This window comes from Procambarus clarkii, unplaced genomic scaffold (assembly GCF_040958095.1).
Source record: "Procambarus clarkii isolate CNS0578487 unplaced genomic scaffold, FALCON_Pclarkii_2.0 HiC_scaffold_109, whole genome shotgun sequence".
Classification (NCBI taxonomy): Eukaryota; Metazoa; Arthropoda; class Malacostraca; order Decapoda; family Cambaridae; genus Procambarus; species Procambarus clarkii.
This window is the reverse complement of record NW_027189142.1, coordinates 819,410-838,814: the sequence shown is the minus strand read 5'-3', so window position 1 is coordinate 838,814 and position 19,405 is coordinate 819,410. Positions and strand designations below refer to the sequence as shown.

Below are 19,405 nucleotides of genomic sequence, written 5' to 3'. Positions count from 1 at the left end.
GTGGAATAAGGCCTGGTAAAATGAATTAATATGTATGTCATGTTTAAAACAAACTCGCTTAATATAGTGTGTGAGGCTTTATACAAAAACAAACAACCAAAACAAAACAAAATATATATATATATATATATATATATATATATATATATATATATATATATATATTATATATATATATATATATATATATATATATAGCTTAATCCGGGTTTGAACTCGCAACTCCAAGAATACGCATCACTTATATACACTTTACCACTGGACCACTGCAGGACACTTGATGCTGAGGTATCAATTTAATGACGTAAATGCCATTTCCACAAATAAATGATAATTTAAAAGTATTTGTATGTACAAATCTTTTCTGTTTAAAAGGCTACAATATCAGTTACTGATATAATTTGTGTTAATGTTTCTATACCCACAGGAAGGCATGTTTTTGCTTATATGTAAGGGGGTACGGAGAAGGAATCCACAGACCATCATTCCCCTTCCCCCCCCCCCCTCCCACCTACTACCACCACTACCACCACCACCACCACCACCACCACCACTACTCACCACCAATCACCACCACCACCAATCACCACCAATCACCACCACCACACCTAACCGAAAACCCCCTAACACATCAACCCTCCCCCCAATCAACAGGCGAAATAATAACCCTCAAATGCCTGCCTGCCTGCCAGCCAGCCAATACTAACGGTCTTCTCAGAAAGAAAATCTCTTTGTATCTGTATTACTTGATGAAATGTATGATTCTAATAATGAAAATAAATTGTTATGTCGGTTGTATGAGCATAATGACCAATATGCACATGATATGAATGAATTAAATAGTGTAGTTTTAAGTAATTAGGTTGTAGACACATTAAGCGGATATGATATTTGACGCGTCCAGAACTGGTGATTTTTGGTTTAGTTTTAAATGCACCACCACCACCACCATTGCTTCCCCAGAGCCTAATTAAGGACCGGTAAAAGGAGTCAATATGTATGTCATCTATAAAACCAAAGAATGAATAAAAACACACACACACACACCTACATAATAGTACTAGGAAGATTGTATGGCATAAAAAAAAAAAAAAGTACTCCCATTGGGTCGTTTGAACTCGCGACTTCCAAAACACCAGCCACACACCTTACCACCCAGCCACCATAGAGTTGGTATAATTGTGCAACTTTAGTTATAAAACTAAAGTTCTTATTGTCTCAAATCTTATTGTCTGTTCTATGAAAAGGCATGATGTAAATTATGTATTTTTTGAATGATTGAATTGTAGGCACATTAAGCGGATTCGATATTTGATATATCCAGAAAAGGTGATTTCTGTTCAGTTTTAAAATGCATCACCGTTAACGCTAAAGGACTGGTAAAACGACTCGATGTTTGTCATTTTTAAAATAAACACTAAAACTAGGCCCTTAACATATATAATGTTTGAATATAAATTGAATGCATATAAATACAAAGTGGGAGTGGCTGGCTGGCTGGCTGGCTGCCCGCCCGCCCGCCCGCCCGCCCGCCTGCTTGCCTTGCCTTGCCTTGCCTTGCCTTGCCTGTCCTGTCCTGTTATTGCCTTGCCTTGCCTTGCCTTGCCTTGCCCTGCCCTGCCTTGGCTGCAGCTGGCTGGCTGGCCGTAAATCAACTCTTAACAACACCACACCACACCACACCATCACTCATCACCCATCACCCACCACCCATCACCCACCACCGGCCCCAGTCTCCCAGCCTCTCTTATATACCCGAGCAGGCCCTTTAAATTATTTGAATTGTTGCACTTCGGCCAATGGCACGATCGCTGCTGCTCAAACATATTCTGGTTCACAAGTATTATAATATATTATATTATATATATATATATATATATATATATATATATATATATATATATATATATATATATATATATATATATATATATATATATATATATTCATGAAACACATTAAAACCTTGATCATTTATTCATTCATTACGTCTAGTGAAGAATTGCTTTTGTTCATTTGTATGATTAAAAATTGATAGAATATGAATTCCTCGCTTAAAGTAAAATATAAAATATATATTGGATTTATATGATTGGTTAATATTCCAAGTGATGCTGAATATCCCCTATAATTTTGTTTTGTTTGTTTGTTATGTACACATTTCACATGAAATCAATATAAATGTTATTATTAATGTTTGAAAGTTGATTGTCTACTTGAATCTCTCTATTAAAGTGTGTGTGGCTCCGGATGGAGCCTGGTTATGGTATTTGTCGTGGTGGGTGGCAGAAGTGCTTACTTCTTCTCTGTCTTCTTTGGCAAAAGAACTGCCTGAATGTTTGGAAGAACACCTCCCTGTGCAATGGTTACGCCAGACAGAAGTTTGTTGAGTTCTTCGTCGTTGCGGATGGCCAACTGCAAGTGACGTGGGATGATACGGGTCTTCTTGTTGTCACGTGCGGCGTTACCGGCGAGCTCCAGAACTTCGGCAGCGAGGTATTCCATGACGGCTGCCAGGTAGACAGGAGCGCCAGCACCGACGCGTTCGGCGTAGTTGCCTTTACGCAGCAGACGGTGAATTCTGCCCACGGGGAACTGAAGTCCGGCCCTGCTGGAGCGAGACTTTGACTTGCCCTTCACTTTGCCTCCCTTGCCGCGTCCTGACATTGCTGCTGCTGTTGTGGGTTTGTGGTGTTTTATGCCGGCCCGCAGATCGAGCTTCGTGTTATATACCCCGCTCAGGATCAAGGGAGTCCGCCACTGACCAATCAGCGCGCTCCGCCACGCGACCCGCTCTGAGCTGAGTCGCGAGCGGGATATAAAAGGAAAGCTCGACTCGCGCAAAAGTTCATTATTGTATCGCAACGCCAGCCAGCACGAGCATCATCATGCCACCCAAGGCATCTGGAAAGGCTGCCAAGAAGGCCGGAAAGGCCCAGAAGGCCATTGCCAAGGGCGATAAGAAAAAGAAGCGCAGGAGGAAGGAGAGCTACAGCATCTACATCTACAAAGTGCTGAAGCAGGTCCACCCCGACACTGGTATCTCTTCCAAAGCCATGTCGATCATGAACTCGTTCGTGAACGACATCTTCGAGCGCATCGCCGCCGAGGCTTCTCGCCTGGCCCACTACAACAAGCGTTCCACCATTACCAGTCGGGAGATCCAGACGGCTGTAAGGCTCCTGTTGCCCGGAGAACTGGCCAAGCACGCCGTCTCTGAGGGCACTAAGGCCGTCACCAAGTACACCTCCTCCAAGTAAACGGCTTACTTACTGCCCTGTGGTGGTGGCTTGGCCTCAAACCAACAAACTCGGCTCCATTGGAGCCACACTTTAATTTCTAAAGAGATTGTGAGTGTTAGACACCAATACTATTATAACAAAAACCTCTGTCACTGAAAGCAAATAGCTATAAAATGAGAATATTTATGAAACTGTCTGTGTGTGTTTCTCTCTCTCAGTCTCTGTCTGTCTGTCTGTCTGTCTGTCTGTCTGTCTGTCTGTCTGTCTGTCTGTCTGTCTGTCTGTCTGTCTCTGTCTCTGTCTCTGCATGTCTCTCTCTCTCTCTCTCTCTCTCTCTCTCTCTCTCTCTCTCTCTCTCTCTCTCTCTCTCTCTCTCTCTCTCTCTCTCTCTCTCTCTCTCTCTCTCTCTCAACACACATATAAACACTCGGTATCTTTTTTCTAGAGATTAGAGATTCATTGTTATGTTCCACATTAGGATTACTATGCAGGCCACCCTCTTAAGGTTTGAAAATGTCAAGAAAACGGTTAATTTAAAATGTCATCTCCTAACTTAACAGATTAAGCCAGAGGACCAAAAACAGAATAAAACAGGACAGGACAGTATGTCACTTATACAAGCTGCTTTTATTTCTAGTACAGTATGACAATTTTTTTTTTTTTTTTTTGGAGGGGGGGGGGGGGGAAGGATCCTTGGCAGTGCATAAGAATGAAAAGCGACGGCATTTTGTTTGTAAGAGGACAGGTTGTACTACAAATGACTTGATTTATTGATATCACGTGTACAGTGTATGTATGACACCTAAATTATTGTATTTATTTATTTATTATATGTATAGATGAAGGTTAATTCATATGACTGATGCTAGGAATGTCTGAAATCTCCTTAGAAGGATATTTTGGCCCTGAGAAGGGCCGAGTTTGGTGTATACTAGGGTGGTCGTTTTAGCTTATGCACGCTCTCCACGGATACGGCGAGCAAGCTGAATGTCCTTTGGCATGATGGTGACACGCTTGGCGTGGATGGCACAGAGGTTAGTGTCCTCGAAGAGACCGACCAGGTAAGCCTCGGATGCCTCCTGTAAAGCCATGACGGCAGACGACTGGAAGCGAAGATCGGTCTTGAAGTCCTGGGCAATCTCGCGCACCAGACGCTGGAAGGGAAGTTTCCTGATGAGCAACTCTGTGCTCTTCTGGTAACGACGGATCTCACGCAGGGCGACCGTTCCGGGCCTGTAACGGTGAGGCTTCTTCACGCCCCCTGTGGCAGGAGCAGACTTGCGTGCTGCCTTGGTGGCCAGCTGCTTACGAGGAGCCTTGCCTCCCGTGGACTTGCGAGCAGTCTGCTTGGTGCGAGCCATGGTGAACAACTGTGGTTTGTGATGGCCGGATTATTAACGGATTAAAAAGTCCATAGAGCTGGCAAGCAGGGGATGGAAGAACGGGGCGAGGTTGCAGAAATCTTGAGCAAGGATCTGGAGATGAGGTGAAGAGGGGAGATGAAAGATCGGTGGCCCAACCACCGTGGATTTGAGCTTGATCAGATGAAAGTAGAATTGAGTGGGGTGTCATTTGCAATACACACAGAGGCCGGGAACGCAAGCAGCTGGCAGTGGAGGTTTGATGTCAGATGATGTTAAGTCAGTTCGTTAGGAGTCTTCTTTCTTGTTGATTTCACCAAACTTTGATCGTTGTTCTTTTTTTTGGGCTTGTCGGTCTTGGTGGTCACGGTTCGTGTTGATGCTTGAAGGTGATCTTTCCTTGGGGGTGATGGTGTACCGACAGATACGTCCTCATCCGATTCATCAGATGAGTGAGGAGCAGGGGTGTTGACACGCTGGGGTAGATTTCTTGAAGGTTGGGTTCTTGAGGGTTGATGTCTTGAAGGTAGAGTTCTCGGAGGGTGTGTAACAGCGGTAGGTACTGCAGCAGAAGGTGCTGCATAGTCGGTACCCTCTATAGGGTCACACCAAGGGTCGATAGCAGCGAAATTCGCCACTAAGACGGGTGAAGGGACAGCAGCAGCTGGAGAAGCGTGTGGAGCAGGAGCTGACAGTATGTCAGAAAGCGTGGCTGCGTTCACAGTGATGTCATGGTTGGTAACGGGAACTGATGCAGAAGTGGGGGTCACATGAGGCAGAGTCTTGTGAGCTGTAGGTACCCGAACAGGATCTGAGGGCTGCATTGCAGTGGCGGAATCGTCGTCGTCGGATGTAGAGTCAGCATCCTCCTCTACAGGGTCAGTTGTTGGAGATGAACGCGGAGCGTTGAAAACTTCCTCAGGAACAATGAAGGTAGGGAGACCGTTCGCCTTGTACAGAATTTTCAGAAGCCTCACGAATTCTCGGGGGTTATTGCCAGCAGTAATTCTGGCTGTTGATATCAGAGCTTTTACTGTGCTCTGCCCAATTAGCTTTGTCTTTGGTTGGGCCGGTGGCGATGGCTGGCTCGACGAATCGCTGGTTGGCGTTTGGGAGCTGGCTCCCCATTGGCTGGTAGTAGCAGTGGGACGTCCTCCCGGGAGCTCCGGGAAGATGGCGGCTTGGGCGTTGAAACCTGAAGTAGAGGTGGTCGCTGATTGGCTTGTTGCTTCAGAGGTACTGGCTCCGGTTGAAGATGTGGATTTCTCCATGTTTTTAATAGCGTTTTGTCTGTGAGGACAATGTATGGAGATTGCTGGATGATCGCCTTTGCACAGCAAGCAGCATAGTGTTTCAGACTTGCAGATGGAGTAATGGTGGTCAGCTGAGCAGAGGCTACACTTCTGAATCCGCTGGGTACATTTGCTGGTGGAGTGGGTGTACTCGTAGCATCGGAGGCACTGGTTGACGATGTGAAAACGTTCCATCTTCACACGGAAAGGCGGAATGTGAATTCCAAAGCTGTAAACTCCATTTCTGGTAGCCATAGTAGCCGAAGCTACCGTCTCGAAGGTCAGCTTCAGGGAGCGACTTGAATTGAAGAATTGAGCTTGGTGAAGCCGTAGGTCCGGGTTTGATGCCTTGAAGTCGTGCATGAACGCACTATCATCAGCGTCATCTTGTTCCACGATCCATTGACTGAGATCGTGAATAACGACAGAGTGTTCAGCCAGGTACTGGCGTGGGAAGTTGAGACGAAGGTGTTGGTTGGAGAAGTTAGCGCTGTAAGACAGAAGTTTGTCGACTTCCTCCTCACTATAAAAGAAGAAAAGGATGTCCGTGCCTTCCTGCTTGATGTCGTTGGGTGTTACTCCTGCAACGTCTTTAAAGAGCTTCAGGAGAGATGTCTTGGAGAATGGATGTTCGTTGAGGGGCGTACCCCTGATCTTGAAGCGTTTGTGACGCATAATGAGCTTCCTGGAGGCCGATGTATCTCTCTCAAAGACTACACGTCACTGAAGATGGCCTCCCGTCTCTACCCGGCATAAAATACCAAGTTAGGAGTGGGGTCTGACCATCTAGAGAGACGCAAGTCTGCTGCCAATTGTTTATCCACCCTGCAGTACTGGGTGCGAGAGAGAAGAGCTGGAGCAACGCGAGCACGTCCGACCGCGACGGTTGCTAGTTGCTGAGTCTGTCGTGATCGTGATGCGTGATCGGGTCGTGATGTGATGGCCGGCGCCGAAAAATTTTTGCTTATATACGCCGTCTCGAGGCGCTTGCTCGAGCGCCATTGGCTGCTCGACTCGCCTACGTCACCCCGTTGCCCCTCCCCTCCTTCCTCTGGCTGCAGCCAACAGGCAGCTCACCTCAAACACTATTATCGCTGATTTTGCTCTATTTTTTGGATTTGTGCAAAAGTCATTTCACAGAGACGTGAAACAGACGAGTAGGCAACTGCAGTTTTGAAAGCGTTGTGAGAAAGCCGTGTTTCTGCTCGAGTACAAGCATAAAGTAAGGACAGGCAGGAGTTAGGAGTTGCCATGCTACAAGTACGTCCGCTTGACGGGATATAGTCTGGGGAAATCGTGCCGAAATTTTCAGCACCTACTACTATCAATCTCTCTCAAGACATCTCTCACAGGAATGCTATTACTGTAATGGAGATATACCCAGTGCCCAATACAAAACACCTCAAGATCCAATGTTCCTCCCCTACAGAAGCTCAAAAACTCTTGCACCATGGAATTAAAATCCTCCACACCAGCACTCCTCCCTATCTCATTAGTCCAGTTGACTATCTTCCTTTGCTGCAATGCTTTAAATGCTACAAATACAGTCATGAAACCCGGAAATGTAAAAGCCCACAAATTTGTTCAAAATGTTCTGTAGAAGGCCATTTTTACACTCAGTGCTCTGCCAACACTTTAAAATGCATCAATTGCCAAGGAGGTCATTCAGCAGTTGACAAATCTTGCCCTTTGAGAAAGCAAACCCTAAAATCTCTTCGCAATAACCAACCTCGCACTCAAGCACACCCTCATTCCTCTTCTTCAACCTCCCATAACCTATCTCATCACCAAACAGCATCAGCCACCTCAATGTCCTATGCCAGTGTCCTTAATGCTTCACCTCACCAGCAACATCATCATAATACTGCACAACAAACTCAGTCCTCTCCACCTCTCTTCCCTCACCCACCACCTCCACCTTATTCTCCTCTTCAGAACCTTGCATATGAACGAGTCACTGCCTGTGTACAAGCTGCTTACTTGAAGGCCAAGGACGATGGCCGTGACTTTGCTGACTATCTTCCAATCTTTCTCACTCATAACGGCCTTCCTAGTATCTCTGTTCCTCCTACTCAACTATTGCGCTCTGCTCCATTCTCGCCTACAGTCCTCACTCCACAAAACACCATGACTTCAGCTGAAGAAAATACTACAGTTCCCCCACAATCTCCTACCAACCCACTCCTGACTGCTACAGAAAACGGTGCCACTGACCAAACAGCACATCCTGGACTATCCCAAACTGAAGCATCCATGTCAAAGGCACTTTCAACCTCTTCTCCCAACATTGTCCTCTCCACTTCCAATCTGACTACTAACACTACAACCTCTGATACCTCTCACCCGGTCCCTGTCAACAAGCCTTCTGTCTCCCTCCATCCCCCAACAACTTCAGTCATTTCTTCTGTAACTCATCTTGTCTCGTCCCGAGCCCGTTCAGCAACCCGTTGTCTTACTCCCACCTCCCGCTGTAAATATCCTACAATTCCTACCACCATCCTCCAAGATGCACCCTCCTCAATAACTGCCCAACTCATTGAATCACGCAACCCTCATGCTCTTGTACATGCACAAAACCCCACCAGCACCCCATCAAAACCTAAAAATTCATAAAGATCATACAGTTTAATGTGCGGGCATATTTCAACATTAGACACATGGTGTCAGATTTTATTGAGATCGAGAGACCTGATGTGCTATTATTAAATAGCACATACATCACGAACTCATATAAAATCAAACATTATGGCTACACCTCTTACCAGTCACCAGATGAAGCACATGAAGGAGTTGCAATACTCATCCGTTCTTCATACAAACACGAACTCTTACACACTCATTGGCTTCACAAACATTTCCTAGCCATTAAAGTTCATACACAAATGGGGTCTCTCATCATCTGCACAACCTACACCCGTCCTAACACCGACATTCCCATGCAAGATTTCATAACTCTCTTCAACAACTCTCACTTGCCTGTTTTTCTGCTTGCAGACCTCAATGCACAACACCCTACATTCCACCACAATACCACAAATCAGCATGGCAGACAGCTTCACCAAATATACACCCAAAAACATCTATTCTTTCTTGGCCCTGATTTCCCCACTTGTTTCACACATACAGGTTCTGGCCGGCCTGATCTCATATTCACCAACAGACACGGCAGCAACTTGCAACACTTCATTTCACCAGGGCCCATTACGGGCTCTGATCATATTCCCTTAATTCTCACAGTCTCCACAAATCCTATTCTCATCCCCAGCACTCCTCAATTCTCATACCATAGGGCAAACTGGGACATGTTCAAACAACACATTGATGACACTGATCTCACTTATGAATACAATGACAAACATCACACTGACATCGACACACAAGCACGCAACATACAAGACACCATCATTCATGCAGCAAACATCTCCATCCCTAAAACAGCACACAAACCACATTTCACTTTCACCCCCTCCATTCGCTCCAAACGCCTCTTAGCTTGCTATCACACTAGATTCTTACAAAACATACATCGTCATGGACAAATACTATGGGACCTAACAGCATTAAAAAACCATATCCTTAACAGCCTAGATGAAGACCACACAAAACATTGGAAACACCTTATAGAACAAGCAGAACAATACAGAAAACTGACACCTCAAGAATTCTGGAAACGAATCAAACGATTACAAGGATCAACTCACACACCGTTTAAATACCTTCTAAATAATAACAACAAAATCACTGATCCTGAAGCAGTTCTCAACATTTTTAAACACCACTGGGAACAAATCTTTCACCCACATCCTCCTGAACCATTTGCACGCCCCAACATTGAAATAGTCGAAGACTGGATACACCAAAATAGACAAGCAACTACACCAGACGACCTCATTCGCCTTGAAAATCTCAATTCAAACACTGAACTACAGACTCCCCTAACTCTAGCTGATGTCAAGACAGCTCTCATGGGCACTCGTCGTAGAGCCCCTGGTGCGTCTGGCATTGGACATATCCTTCTTAGACAACTCCCTGCTTCTATCATTACTGCTATCACTAACCTATTCAACGCCTCCCTTGCCTCTGGGTACTTTCCACTCAACTTTAAGTCTGCCACAGCCGTTCTTATTCCAAAACCTGGGAAACCCCACACTGACCCAAAGAACTATAGACCCATCAGCCTTCTAGAGACACTTGGCAAAGTCTTTGAAAGGCTGATCAACCAGAGACTTAGAACGCACCTTGAACACAATGACTTACTCACTAACAAACAGTTTGGATTTCGGCCTCACCGGTCCACTCACGACGCCTTAAACATCATGACTAACTACCTCAGTATCAATCAGCACCAAAGACTTAAGACTGCACTCATCACTAAGGACGTTGAGAAGGCCTTTGACACTGTTTGGCATGACGGCTTAAAATTCAAACTATGCAACAACTTTAATCTTCCTCTCATCACCACCAAACTTCTTTCGAACTACTTAGACAATAGGACAATGAGAATTAAGTTCCTCCAACAACACTCTGACTACTTCAACTTAAACGCCGGTGTTCCCCAAGGTTCTGTTCTTGCCCCAACACTCTACATCCTATACATAAACGACATTCCTGACCCTGTTCATCACACTTCATTAACCATATGTTATGCTGATGATGTCTCTCACCTTGTCACCAGCAACACCATTGATACACTAACAAACAGAGCACAAACAGAACTTGATGTTGTCACTGAGTGGGAGTACAAATGGCGTATAAAAACCAACTCCAGCAAATCTAAAATCACCTACTTTTTCTGTAAAAGAACTATTCGCCCAATTCCTCTCAAACTCTATTCATACACTCAAAATCCTACTTATATCTCTGTATCTCCCTCCTCCACAGTCCTGGGACTCACATTTGATCGACAACTACTCTTTCACACACACATAACACAGAAACATGCAATAGCTCTTCAAGCCATGAAGAAACTATACAGACTTAGATTTGCAAAACCTGACACAAAAATGCACCTTTACAAAGCACTTATTAGACCTCTCCTAACATACGCTCCACTAGCTCTTTCTCTATCTGCACGCACTAACAAAATAAAACTTCAAAGAATACAGAATAGAGCACTAAGATGGGTACTCAACACCCGATGGCAAGAGTTAAATACCAGTCAAAGTCTCCATGAAAGTACTAACATTCCTGCCCTAAATACCTACTGGAAAACTCTATCAGACAAACAAATCGATAGACTACTCACTCATCATGAACAACACATTGATTTTCTCCTACACACTCTCAGACTACCACGAAACAATCATGACCTCTTCTCTACCATCCATGATCCTCTTCCTAACTCTGTATTTCGTTAAACTTTAGCTCTCAACACCCAGCATCCACTATCATTACATATTCAGCTCTCAACAACCAGCACAAACAATCCGTAAAAAAGTTCAGCCCTGACGCTCTTGAGCCAATCACTGTGATGTTGTGAGTTTGTGATGTCCCGATGTTGTCACTGAAAACACCCGACTGAGTCCCTGCCTCGAAAGCCGCAACCTAACGACACGCAGCTGGGTTTAGCCCTGGCACTTTTTCTCTTACAAATCTTCTTCCTCTCACCCCCCCTTATCTTCTTCTGTCCCCACTTCCAAACTCGCCCCTATGGGCATCTTCTCCTGTATTATTCTGATTCTGATTCCGAAATTTTATTATTATTCACACAACTTCAACACCATGACTGGACGCGGCAAGGGAGGCAAGGGACTCGGAAAGGGTGGCGCCAAGCGTCATCGTAAGGTGCTACGTGACAACATCCAGGGCATCACCAAGCCCGCTATTCGTCGCTTAGCTCGTCGTGGCGGCGTGAAGCGTATTTCGGGTCTCATCTACGAAGAGACCCGTGGCGTCCTGAAGGTGTTCCTCGAGAACGTCATCCGTGATGCTGTAACCTACACGGAACACGCCAAGAGGAAGACCGTCACTGCCATGGACGTGGTGTACGCTCTGAAGCGCCAGGGTCGTACCCTCTACGGATTCGGCGGATAAGAGCTTGGCTAATCCATCGATTCCACCCACCACCACCTCAAAACGGGACCTAATTAGGTCCCTATACTTTTTTACTGAAGGGCTTAATAGACGATAACATAAATTGTTTTGATATCAGCTAGCACATTGGGTCTTATGAAATCTATTTTTTATCCTCGCATGCTTAAAGGGACTCTGATTGGGGAGGGAGGGGTGGGGGGGGGGGGGAAGGTTTGTTCCGTTATATACTAGCAGAGCAGGATCATTGGTGGTGGTGGGGGGGGGGGGGGGGGGTGAGGGAGAGAGAGAGAGAGAGAGATCTTTCCCAACTCTTCCTTTTTACATGAGTGAGCTACCCGTTTTATTCATTTTATCCTTCTCAGAGCTGTTTTGATAGTATCCAAATGATGGTAAATGAAAAGGGAGGACACGAATATCTACCCAGAATTCAGGACTGGCAATCGATATGCATGTTTGAGTGCGAATCTTTTTCTCTCTCAACTTAGGTATACGTTTATGTCGTACCTAAAAGCGAGAACCACACTATTGGGACAAGTATGCAAGGCCCAATTTTCCTAACAAGCACAGTTAATTTTGTTATTTTCGAACATTTCTTTCCAAATTGGTTTATCCAATTAACAGTATTATATTAAGATCATGAATTGCTGGGTTAGGTTAGGTTAGGTTAGCTTAGCTTAGGTTAGGTTAGGTTAGCTTAGCTTAGCTTGGGTTAGCTTAGGTTAGGTTAGGTTAGCTTAGCTTGGGTTAGCATAGGTTAGGTTAGGTTTGATTACATTTCTATGTTAGATTTAACTCAAATTCAAAACAATTGCAGTCATTCGGCTTGTTAGTCAACTTGCCTCTAATAGGGGCAATTTGTCTAACAAGACTATTTAGTTTTGTGTGCATATATATATATATATATATATATATATATATATATATATATATATATATATATTATAGCTTCAAGACTCCGAACCAATATAGAAGCATCAAGAGGAAGTGCTTGTGTTATGGGCCAATAGGCCTTCTGCAGTTACTTCCATTCTTATGTTTTTATTCCCATTGGTTCGTGTTTTATCTTGTGTAAATGTCAATCACCTCACCCAAAACTTTGGTACCATATCACCTCACCCATGTATATGTGTATATATATATATATATATATATATATATATATATATATATATATATATATATATATATATATATATATATAATATACAGAGTAAATCTACCCCAAAAGTAATGATTTATTTGTCTACAAAACTAAACTCTTTTTGGAATCATATGAGGCCCCTCCACTGAGGGGGGAGGCCTGGATGTTTATTGTCATGTGTATTCATGCTGCTTGCATGTCGTCGTTTATTTTGCCTTTGTTGTTTTCTTGACAGCTTTCTTTGCCTTGGGTGGTTTGGGAGATTTTGAAGCTCTCTTTATTTTGGGCTTTTTGTTCCCAACAACAAGCTGCTGCTGCTGCTGCTGCTGCTTCTTTTTCAAGGCTGTAGGTGGTTTGTTGCTTGTGGCGGCTTTCTTGGGAGTTACCACGGCCTTCTTTGCTGCTGTAGATGGTTTCTTGGTTGTGGTGGCTTTCTTGGGAGTTAGAACGGCCCTCTTCTCTGCTACGGCCAGCTTGAATGATCCACTAGCTCCACTTCCCTTGGTCTGAACAAGAATGCCGTCAGCCACTGCTTTCTTGAGAAATCTTCGGATGTAAATGGCGATCTTGGCAGCCTCGACTTTGTTGTTGGCAACAACGTACTTCTTGATTGCTTGTAGAGACGAGCCCTTACGGTCTTTGAGTGCTGCGACCGCGGCTAGAACCATTTGACTAGTTTTCGGGTGAGCAACCTGGACGCGAGGTTTCCTGGTGGTGGCCACCACAGCAGGCAGCAGCCGCAGCCTTCTTGGTAGGCTTTGCTTCTACCATGATGATGATGAGATAACCAAGGTGATGAGAGACGCTCAGACAGTCACGGGGGAATGATGCTGCCGCCGCTTGAGCCGAACCTATTTATGTGCCGGCACGGTACAGAAGCTGCAACCTGGCAACTCGTCCACCAATCACGACGGTTGGTTTTACGGCTCCGAAACCTGGATCCCATATCTTCTCTAAAATAGAAGCATTTGTTCATGTTCTTTGTAAAAGTATCATAAAGCAGGACAGATGAGACAAATATCATAAAAACTGAAGAGCAGATGAGCACACACATGTATGTATTACAAAAGAAAATCCACAAATTCATTAGAAATTGGCAGGGTAGGCTGAGGAAGTAGGTAGATGTAAAATGTCTGTAAATGGCGAAAGAACATAAACCCAAGACTGAATAAACGATGTTAAATATCCATGCCAAGGAGACAAAAATATGTTAGGATACAATTACCATTAAGACACCACAAGAAGGTCCGTATCCTGCCGTGATGACTAAAAAGAGTTGGTTATTAGCCACAATGTGTAGGCAGTCTCATGCCAACGGCCATACCACGTTGAGAACACCGCTTCTCGTCCGATCAGCGAAGTTAAGCAACGTTGGGTTTGGTTAGTACTTGGATGGGTGACCGCCTGGGAACACCAAATGCTGTTGGCAATAATGTTTTTTGTTTTGTTTTGTTTTGTTTCGTTTGTTTTTGTTTGAATGGCTGGCTGGCTGGCTGGCTGGCTCCACGGGAAATTCACGGAGTTGTGTGGAATAAGGCCTGGTAAAATGAATTAATATGTATGTCATGTTTAAAACAAACTCGCTTAATATAGTGTGTGAGGCTTTATACAAAAACAAACAACCAAAACAAAACAAAATATATATATATATATATATATATATATATATATATATATATATATATATATTATATATATATATATATATATATATATATAGCTTAATCCGGGTTTGAACTCGCAACTCCAAGAATACGCATCACTTATATACACTTTACCACTGGACCACTGCAGGACACTTGATGCTGAGGTATCAATTTAATGACGTAAATGCCATTTCCACAAATAAATGATAATTTAAAAGTATTTGTATGTACAAATCTTTTCTGTTTAAAAGGCTACAATATCAGTTACTGATATAATTTGTGTTAATGTTTCTATACCCACAGGAAGGCATGTTTTTGCTTATATGTAAGGGGGTACGGAGAAGGAATCCACAGACCATCATTCCCCTTCCCCCCCCCCCCCTCCCACCTACTACCACCACTACCACCACCACCACCACCACCACCACCACTACTCACCACCAATCACCACCACCACCAATCACCACCAATCACCACCACCACACCTAACCGAAAACCCCCTAACACATCAACCCTCCCCCCAATCAACAGGCGAAATAATAACCCTCAAATGCCTGCCTGCCTGCCAGCCAGCCAATACTAACGGTCTTCTCAGAAAGAAAATCTCTTTGTATCTGTATTACTTGATGAAATGTATGATTCTAATAATGAAAATAAATTGTTATGTCGGTTGTATGAGCATAATGACCAATATGCACATGATATGAATGAATTAAATAGTGTAGTTTTAAGTAATTAGGTTGTAGACACATTAAGCGGATATGATATTTGACGCGTCCAGAACTGGTGATTTTTGGTTTAGTTTTAAATGCACCACCACCACCACCATTGCTTCCCCAGAGCCTAATTAAGGACCGGTAAAAGGAGTCAATATGTATGTCATCTATAAAACCAAAGAATGAATAAAAACACACACACACACACCTACATAATAGTACTAGGAAGATTGTATGGCATAAAAAAAAAAAAAAGTACTCCCATTGGGTCGTTTGAACTCGCGACTTCCAAAACACCAGCCACACACCTTACCACCCAGCCACCATAGAGTTGGTATAATTGTGCAACTTTAGTTATAAAACTAAAGTTCTTATTGTCTCAAATCTTATTGTCTGTTCTATGAAAAGGCATGATGTAAATTATGTATTTTTTGAATGATTGAATTGTAGGCACATTAAGCGGATTCGATATTTGATATATCCAGAAAAGGTGATTTCTGTTCAGTTTTAAAATGCATCACCGTTAACGCTAAAGGACTGGTAAAACGACTCGATGTTTGTCATTTTTAAAATAAACACTAAAACTAGGCCCTTAACATATATAATGTTTGAATATAAATTGAATGCATATAAATACAAAGTGGGAGTGGCTGGCTGGCTGGCTGGCTGCCCGCCCGCCCGCCCGCCCGCCCGCCTGCTTGCCTTGCCTTGCCTTGCCTTGCCTTGCCTGTCCTGTCCTGTTATTGCCTTGCCTTGCCTTGCCTTGCCTTGCCCTGCCCTGCCTTGGCTGCAGCTGGCTGGCTGGCCGTAAATCAACTCTTAACAACACCACACCACACCACACCATCACTCATCACCCATCACCCACCACCCATCACCCACCACCGGCCCCAGTCTCCCAGCCTCTCTTATATACCCGAGCAGGCCCTTTAAATTATTTGAATTGTTGCACTTCGGCCAATGGCACGATCGCTGCTGCTCAAACATATTCTGGTTCACAAGTATTATAATATATTATATTATATATATATATATATATATATATATATATATATATATATATATATATTCATGAAACACATTAAAACCTTGATCATTTATTCATTCATTACGTCTAGTGAAGAATTGCTTTTGTTCATTTGTATGATTAAAAATTGATAGAATATGAATTCCTCGCTTAAAGTAAAATATAAAATATATATTGGATTTATATGATTGGTTAATATTCCAAGTGATGCTGAATATCCCCTATAATTTTGTTTTGTTTGTTTGTTATGTACACATTTCACATGAAATCAATATAAATGTTATTATTAATGTTTGAAAGTTGATTGTCTACTTGAATCTCTCTATTAAAGTGTGTGTGGCTCCGGATGGAGCCTGGTTATGGTATTTGTCGTGGTGGGTGGCAGAAGTGCTTACTTCTTCTCTGTCTTCTTTGGCAAAAGAACTGCCTGAATGTTTGGAAGAACACCTCCCTGTGCAATGGTTACGCCAGACAGAAGTTTGTTGAGTTCTTCGTCGTTGCGGATGGCCAACTGCAAGTGACGTGGGATGATACGGGTCTTCTTGTTGTCACGTGCGGCGTTACCGGCGAGCTCCAGAACTTCGGCAGCGAGGTATTCCATGACGGCTGCCAGGTAGACAGGAGCGCCAGCACCGACGCGTTCGGCGTAGTTGCCTTTACGCAGCAGACGGTGAATTCTGCCCACGGGGAACTGAAGTCCGGCCCTGCTGGAGCGAGACTTTGACTTGCCCTTCACTTTGCCTCCCTTGCCGCGTCCTGACATTGCTGCTGCTGTTGTGGGTTTGTGGTGTTTTATGCCGGCCGTCTTTGATGTCCATAGGGAATGGAAAGGATGGGGGAGGTAGAGGGATGGGGAGATGAAATTCAGGAAGAGGATGCGGGTGTCGAGAGAGAGGAGGTTTGAAAGTTCGGTGGCCTGTCCACCATGGGTTGACATTTTTGTATGTGTTGTTTGTTTGCGTGTGTGTTATGTTGGGTTGTCAGTACATTGGCTGGGGGGGCTAGTGTTTGTGACCTTGTTGGTGTCCTAAAGCACTAGAGCCGATGGAGTTGGCTGAAGGAGGCTAATCTTAGAAACATCAGGGTAGTTACACTTCTGACGCCACGACAAATGGTTTTTTGGTTTTATATTTTTTTGTAGGTGTTTTATTTATATATATATTTTTTTTTTTTTTTTTTTTTTTTTTTTTTTTTTTTTTTTTTTTTTTTTTTATTTATTTATTTATTATTATTTTTTTTTTTTTTTTTTATTATTTATATTTTTTTTTTTTTCTTCTTTCTTTATTCTTCATTTGGTGTAGATTGGGTCCGGGATGGGCCACTCATCTGGATCGTCTGGCAGACCGCTTAGTATCTGAGGGCTTGGGAAGGCCTCATCATGGATATGTCTGATCACTTTTTGTTGGAGAGTGATTCTTCTGGTTCTGTGTGGTGGTTCGTGGATCTCGTAGTCGCTGGTGGTGTTTTCTGCTACGAAGGGATCTTCTGGGTCTGGGACATACATGTTCTTCATACGGTACAGCTGTCTTCTGGCCAGGTAGCTGAGCCTAATGTTCATTGGCTTCATGTTGAGCGTCTCATGGATCAGGTCGGTTCTCACCCTGTCACTCAGAGTCAGGCCCTCTGCAAAGCGAAGTGCTTTGTTTTGTACTCGTTGAATCTTCAACATGTTGGATTTGTTGGTGAGGTTCAGGGGAACGTATGGGTATTCCAAGCTAGGCCTTATGATCATTCTGTACAGGTGGAGCTTGATGTGGGATGGGGCTTGGTTGAAACGGAAGAGCCTCGCCAGTGAGCCCCGGGCCATCGCTGTCTTCTGGGATACGTACTGGGAGGAGTTGAGAAGCCTGTTGAAGTTGTAACCGAGCACTGTGTTGGAGTTTGAGATGGCTATGGGTTCACCCCTGATTCTTATTCCCCCCTCATTTCAATTGAGAAGGCCATACAGCCGACAGTGCTTAATGAATCTTTTCTGGGTTAGTGGTTATCCTCCATTTCCTTTCCCAGTTAGCAGTCCTTGCTAGTTCTACGTTTGCCTTACGGGTTGCAGTTGCATGTTTGGCCGCTGGCTGCTAGGGTTAGATGTTTATTACGTGCGTTACGTCCGTCCGCAAATTGTACGATAATGGTGTCCCTATACTCTGGTTGGGGCAGGTCATTTACAAAGATGTTGAAGAGAACCGGGCTCAAGCATGATCCTTGGGGGACTCCAGGCTGTTGGGGTGAAGGCTGCGGCCTCGTTTGCCTGAAGCTGGGGGTAACTTGCCTATTCTTAAGGAAATTACTGATCAGCCTGAGGAGGGTCCAGTTTTGCGCTGGTAAGTCTTGCCTAGTTTGTACACCAGACCATCGTGCCACAGGCTGTCGAAGGCCTTGTGTACGTCCCTCGTCGCAATCAAGGCTACCTGTTTTGCTTGCGAATTGAGCTTAAGGGCGTCGTAGATGATGTTAATTGCGTGCTGGGTTGATCTATGTGCTCGAAAGCCAAACTGCTTTCTGTGAAGAGGTTGTTGTACTCCATGTAGTAGTTAAGGCGGTTGACATGATTTTTTCAAAGCACTTGCCTATTGAGTCTAAGAGTGAGATTGGTCGGTAGTGCCAGGTTGGTGGGGGTTCTTTCTTGGGTTTGGGGAAATGAATATCATCTTGGCTGACTTGAATGCTACAGGAATGTGACCCGATGCCAGCATAGCGTTGAATAGGTTGAGTATGGATTGCATAAGATTGCCTGGTAGAAGTTTGATCTGCAGCGCTTTGATCCCTGATGGTCCTGGGGCCTTATCTCTGGTGTTTTTGATGACTCCTCTCATCTCTAGCATAGTTATGGGTCTTGTTAAGGGTGGTCGTCTTCTAGGGTTGTCAGGTCAATCAGAGGGGTGCTGTTAAGGGAGGCGGCATTTTCTGTTGTCCATTGGTTGACACGTTCAAAGTGAGTGTTGTTGAAGGC

The 19,405-nt window shown here is 44.1% G+C and overlaps 1 non-coding gene across 1 annotated transcript; it reads left to right on the top strand.

Moving 5' to 3' along the window:
• Nucleotides 1-14,379: 14,379 nt before the first annotated feature.
• LOC138360351 (5S ribosomal RNA) lies at nucleotides 14,380-14,498 on the top strand. Its single transcript, XR_011226300.1, has one exon. It is a non-coding gene; the product is annotated as a 5S ribosomal RNA (ribosomal RNA).
• Nucleotides 14,499-19,405: the final 4,907 nt, after the last annotated feature.